Consider the following 6,614-nt stretch of genomic DNA (forward strand, 5'->3'; position numbering starts at 1 on the left):
TACTTCTTTCAGAAATTTTATGGCCCAAGACAATACCTTCATTAACCATAAAGTGGCTCTTCTCCCAATTCAAGACAAGATTAGTTTCTTCACATATCGGCAAAACTCGATCAAGGTTGCTTAAGCAATCATCAAAAGAAGTCCCATAAACGGAGAAATCATCCATGAAAACCTCAACAATCTTTTCACAAAAGTCATAGAATATAGCAGCCATACATCTTTGAAAGGTCGCAGGTGCATTACATTAACCAAAAGGCATACATCTATAAGCAAAGGTACCGAAGGAGAAAGTAAAACTGGTCTTTTCTTGATCCTCTTTTGACACAGGTATTTGAGAGAAACCAGAATAACCATCTAGAAAGCAAAAATGTGTATGTTTGGATAATCTTTCTAGCATTTGATCAATAAAAGGTAAAGGGTAATGATCCCTTTTAGTAGCTTTGTTTAGTTTGCGGAAATCAATTACCATTCTATAACCTGTAACAATTCTTCGTGGGATCAATTCATCTTTATCATTAGGAACAACAGTAATACCTCCCTTCTTAGGGACACAATGACAGGACTTACCCGCGGACTATCAGCAACAGGATATATTATACCTACCTCCAGAAGCTTTAGTATTTCTTTCCTTCCACTTTTTTCATCTTAGGATTTAACCGTCATTGGTGATCAAAAACCGGTTTAGCTTCTTTCTCCAAATTTATTTTGTGTTGGCATAGAGTGAGACTAATGCCCTTAAGATCATCAAGAGTATATCCAATAGCAGCACGGTGCTTCTTTAGAGTTTTCAATAATTTCTCTTCTTCCTGCTCTGAAAGGTTAGCACTAATAATAACAGGATATATCTTCTTTTCATCAAGGTAAGCATATTTAAGAGTATCAGGTAATGGTTTAAGCTCAAACACGGGATCACCCTTGGGTGGAGGGGGATCCCCTAGAATTTCAACAGGCAAGTTGTGTTTCAAAATAGGTCCTTGTTTAAAGAATACTTCATCTATTTTCCTTCTCTCATTCACAAACATATCATTTTCATGGTCTAGCAAATATTGTTCTAAAGGATCATTAGGAGGCACGACAATAGAAGCAAGACCAATAATTTCATCTTCACTAGGCAATTCTTTATCATGGGGTTGTCTACGAAATTTAGCAAAATTAAAATCATGAGACATATCCCCTAACCCAATAGTAACAATATCCTTTTTTCAATCTATCTTAGCATTAACAGTATTCAAGAAGGGTCTACCAAATATAATGGGACAAAAGTCATCTTGTGGGGAACCGAGGACAAGAAAATCAGTAGGATATTTAACTTTCCCACACAAGACTTCAACATCTCTAGCAATCCCAACTGGTGAAATAGTATCTCTATTGGCAAGCTTAATTGTAACATCAATACCTTCTAACTCAGCAGGTGCAATATCATGCATAATTTCTTTGTATAAAGAATGAGGTATTGCACTCGCACTAGCACCCATATCACATAACCCATGATAACAATGATCTCCTAGTTCAACATAAATAATAGGCATGCCTACAACAGGTCTATGTTTACCTTTAGTATCGGGTCTAGCAATTCTAGCAGCTTCATCACAGAAGTAAATAACATGCCCATTAATATTATCGGCCAAGAGATCTTTAACCATAGCAATACTATGATTCAACTTTAATTTGCTCAGAGGGTGTAGGTGATCTAGCATTAGCAGGCAAACACTACAAAAAAAAGACACATCCATGACATTTTGGGCCGAACGAATTTTTTTCTGTCATACATATGACACTTCTATGACGATAATTGTGACAAAACCCGGTATCATCATAGATGTGGTGGGCTCCTACTTCTATGACAAAAAATCATGATAGAAAATGGGCTTTTCGTCCTGGGCGGGCCAGAGACGCAGCTGCATGACATTCTTTGGGCCGTCCATGACGGAAAAAACCGTGGTAGAAGCGAGGGCGAGGAAAATTTCGGGGAGTTCCCGGTTACGGTGCGAGGTCGGGGGCCGAGCGACGCGCGTTTCTCTCGTACACGTACGCGCGTGTGTGTGAGGCGTTGGCTCTAACTGAGCCCGTGCGAGGCGTTGGGCTCTAACTGAACCCGAGTGATTGCACTGCAGGCTACGCGTTACTGAACCCGAGCGATCGATCGATGGCTGTTAACTGAAACCGATCGAGCGATTCCTTCACTACTGCTGCTAACTGAAGACGATCGATGCTGCCTCTGGATGAACAGTGAGCGTTGCTGGGGGGTTTGGATGAACAGTTCCCGGTGGGGGCGGATGAACAGGACCCCGTGGTGTTGCCTCTGGATGAACAGGACCCCGATCGATCGAGCCAGTTGGGGCCGGATGAACAGGACCCCGTGGAGGGCAGGATGAACAGGACCACCCCGTGGAGGGCAGAATGAACAGTAGACGGTGGAGGGCTGGATGAACAATAGCCCGTGGAGGGGTGGTTGAACAGGAGCCCGTGGAGAGGGCTGGTTGAATAGTAGCCGGTGGAGTAGCGCGTGGTGGAGGCTGGATGAACATGAGCCCGTGGATGAACAGTCGCAGGTGGAGGCTGGAGGAGGTCGACGGTGGATGAACAATAGCCCGTGGAGGCTGGAGGGGGTCGACGGTGGAGATGAACAGTGTCCCATGGAGTCCCGTTTTGCGGTATGCCACACCCATCCCGATGAACAGGACCCCCGTTTCGACCGTAGCGCTCCAACACAAGTCCCTTTCCTCTGTTTTGCGGTACGCCACACCCCTCCCAATCAACAGGACCCCCGTTTCGACCGTAGGAGGTCCAAGTCCTCCGTTTTGCGGTACGCCAGACCCCTCCCGATGAACAGGATCCCATTTCAAACGTGGCCGCTCGAACACAAGGCCGTTTCCTCCGTTCTGCGGTACGCCAGGCCTCGTTTCCATCGGCTGTTCAGTCCAAGCCCTGCCGATGAACACGACGACGCATTCCGTTCCGACCCAGCCGGGTGGCTCCCCATGAAAACGACGATGACGCTGTTTCTCCGTTCCGACCCAGCCATGTACACGAGCCCTGGCCGTACGTATGCACGAGTAGGCGTTCGAGACCCTGCCCGTATGTACGTACGTGGCCGTATTTTCTTTCTTGCACACTGGCCGCTGTACGTACGTGTACATGCTACGTGCGCGCCTCTACTACGACACATGCGCGCCTCTACATCGACCAGTATGTACGTACACGTTCGCGACCAGAATGACAATGCTATGTACGCTTCGACCAGGTGGGTCCCGACTGTCAGGCACTTCCTTGCCTGCGAAGATGTAGCTGGTGGGTCCCAACAGTCAGGGGGCGAATCTTTTTTTTTGCCCGGACGCACTTCCTTGCGTGCGAAGATGTAGCTGGTGGGTCCCCGCAGTCACGGGGAAACGTTTTTTCACGAAATACGGTGGCCCGTCCGGTGGGTCCCCGCTGTCAGGTGGAGGAATAATTATTTTCCGCGTAATAAGGAGGCACTTCCTTGCTGCGGCTGTGGACCCAGCCGTCAGCCTCTCCATGTACAGTGCACGTCCGATGGAAGCCGTTCCTTCACCATGTTGACCACGCCGCGCCGAGAGCACCAGGGCGGTGGATGACGGCGAGGCCTAGGAAGGGGATGACGCGGAGCCGGGGAAGACGCGGCAGTGGAAGCCCGCGCGGAGAGGAGTACGAGGGTTCACTGGTTTGGCTGCGGTGTGAGGCTGCCGTCGCTGCAGGGCCTGGCCAGCGGTGGGAAAAGTAGGGGCGGTGAGTTCTCCGTGGCAGCACAGCCGGCCACAGGAGGCAGGAGCATGCGGCACGACCGGCGCTCCTTTGGGCGGCTGGAGCAACAAGACTAGAGGTTGAAGAAGCACTACGGCCGTTGGATGGACATCATACGGTCACTGGAGCTAGAATCGTGCATATTGACTAAGTTGACAAATCCCTCCGTCCCTGTCAACTTAGTAGGCCCACAAGTCAGCCTGCCACTATACTGGGTCCCTGCTAGCAGGGGGAGTATTCATTTTTTTGTGCGTAATAAGGACGCACTTCCTTGCGTGCGAAGATATAGCTGGTGGGTCCGAGCTGTCAGCGGCGGTAACGTTTTTTTCGCGAAATACAGAGGCCCTTTCGGTGTGTCCCAGATGTCAGGTGGAGGAATCATTATTTTGCGCATGTTAAGGAGGCATTTCCTTGCGTGCGGCCGTGGACCCAGCTGTCAGCCTCTCCACGTACAGTCCACTTCAGATGCATGTCGGTCGTTGAGCACGTTGACCAGGCCGCTCCGGGAGCACCAGGGCGGTGGACGATGGCGAGGCCTAGGAAGGGAATGACACGGAGGCAGGGAAGACTCGGCAGTTGTTTCCCACGCGGAGGGGAGTACGACTATACGAGGGTTTACTGGTTCGTCTGCCGTCGCCGGAGAATAACAACAGGTGTGGGTGAGTAGAGGGATGGCTAGCCCAGCGATGGGAGTACGGTGGGGCGGTGAAGCCTGCGCGGCAGCACAGCTGGCCGCGGGGAGGAGGGAGCTGGCAGTCCCGCCAGCGCTTGTTTGAGCGGCTGGAGTAGGAAGAGCAAAGATTGAAGAAGCACGACGGCCGTTGGATGGACATCCAACAGTCACTGCTTGTGCGTCAACCTTTTTTTTAGGAAAGCCTCAAATCTGTGGAAAACAGCATACAACCCATCTGCCATTATTTCTAATAATTTACAGCCCATTTGCTAATTCTGAAGGTTTTTTTGGAGCCCATATTCTTTTTGTTAGCATTACAGCCCATATTGTGGCCACGGTTAAAAAATTATACGAAATGTTGCATATTTCGGTGTGGTCCGAACTGTTTTTAATCCCGAAATTTTGAGTCACATTCAAACTGATTTTCAAAATAAATGTATATCAATATAAAATCCAACAAATTGTCCACGCATAAAAATTAATGCAATTTAAAATCTTAAAATGAAAAAAAATTAAAGTAATTGCCGGTTTGATGTGTTTTAAAAATGTACATCCCATTTCTCATTACTGATAGGCCATTTTCTCGTCCAGCCGAATGAAGCTCTCCTGGTCTTGAAAGATTTGCAGCCCAATACGCCTGACAAAGCGACTTACTTGGCAAATCACAATAAAACTGGGCTAGCCATTTTCAGAAAGAAAAAAAGACTACTGGGCTGGTCTGTGGTAAACATAAAAGAGAAGGTTGTCTAGACATGCCAGAGTGCCCCGCACAGCCCAATTGACACCCTGCTTCCATCTCAAAAACAAATTAGATAAATGCCACAACAAATATGGTGATTCATAAAAATGCCACTGCAATTTCCAAACTTTGAAAAATGCCACTGCAATTTTGGCAAACTTTGGAAACGCCACTGCAATTTGCAAACTTTGAAAAACGCCACTCCAGACTACGAAAAATGCCACTGGGGATCGCATGAAATGGCATTTTTCAAAGTTTGGAAATTGCAATGGCATTTCTTAGAAACACCAGATTTAGAGTGGCATTTATCAAATTAACCAAAAACAAAAATAACTGGGCGAGCTGCTGGGTCCCTGACGTCAGCCACTCATTGTGCAACTCTCTCATTTATTGACTACGTTGACAATGGCATGGGACCCAGATGTCAGAAATCCATTACGAGGAACCATTTTTTTATTTGATTGAAATAAGGAGGCACTTTGCTTGCGTACTGCCATGACCTTGGCGGGTCCCTGCTGTCATCCTCTCCACGTACAATCATCTCCTGGTTGTGTACACGTCAACTTGGTAGGCCCACAAGTCAGCCTCTAAACCCGTGGAGGACAAATACAACCCATTTAAAAAAATAACAGCCCATTCCATATGTTCAAGCGGAAAGTTCAACATTCAGAGCAAAGTAACAGGTCTGATCCACATATAGAGTACTGAACTTCCACGTTGACAACCATCATAGCCAAGTTAACTATCTACTTCCACTAATACTCTAGTAGCGTACAAGTACTAACTTACTCTTAGCTAACTAGACGATGCCGGCCGCCATCTGCGGTACACGCTAAACGCCGGCACCGGCGTCCTGCGCCTCGCCTCGGACTTGCCAGAGGTGCGATAGGGCGCGTTGCTCGCGCGCGTTGGCCCTTTCCATGCTGGCGTGGTCCACCGAAGCTTTGGCTTCTAAGCGGGAAACCCACTTGATGAGCTGGTAGTAAAAATCGGTGTCGCAAACGCGTGCGTGCCTGACAGCCTCCAGGGCTATTTGCCGGGCGCCGGCCTCCACGTAGTCGGCCCATGTGCGGGCGCTCTGCTCGCGACTCAGACCATCGGTGCGCTGCTGCTCCATGTCCCGCTGGCGGCGCAAATCGGCGATACGCTGCTCATCCGCCAAGCGGTCGCGGTCCAACAACTCCTGCTCCTCCTCCAGGCGGTCGCGCTCCAACAAGTCCTTGATCTCCGCATTGCCATCTAAAGACCGATATAATGCCTCCTCCCTCCGTCTGCCTTCCGGTGAAAAACCGAACACTAGTTCCGGCGGTGACCGCCTCCGGCCACGCCTATCGCGGACGGGCGGGGGCATGGCGGATGTGGCGAGAGCGAGGATAAGTGGCGAGCAACGTCGGGCCGGTCGGGGCTTATGAGGATAGGGCGAGTTGGGTCACGGTGCCA

This window comes from Aegilops tauschii, chromosome 5, assembly GCF_002575655.3.
Source record: "Aegilops tauschii subsp. strangulata cultivar AL8/78 chromosome 5, Aet v6.0, whole genome shotgun sequence".
Classification (NCBI taxonomy): Eukaryota; Viridiplantae; Streptophyta; class Magnoliopsida; order Poales; family Poaceae; genus Aegilops; species Aegilops tauschii.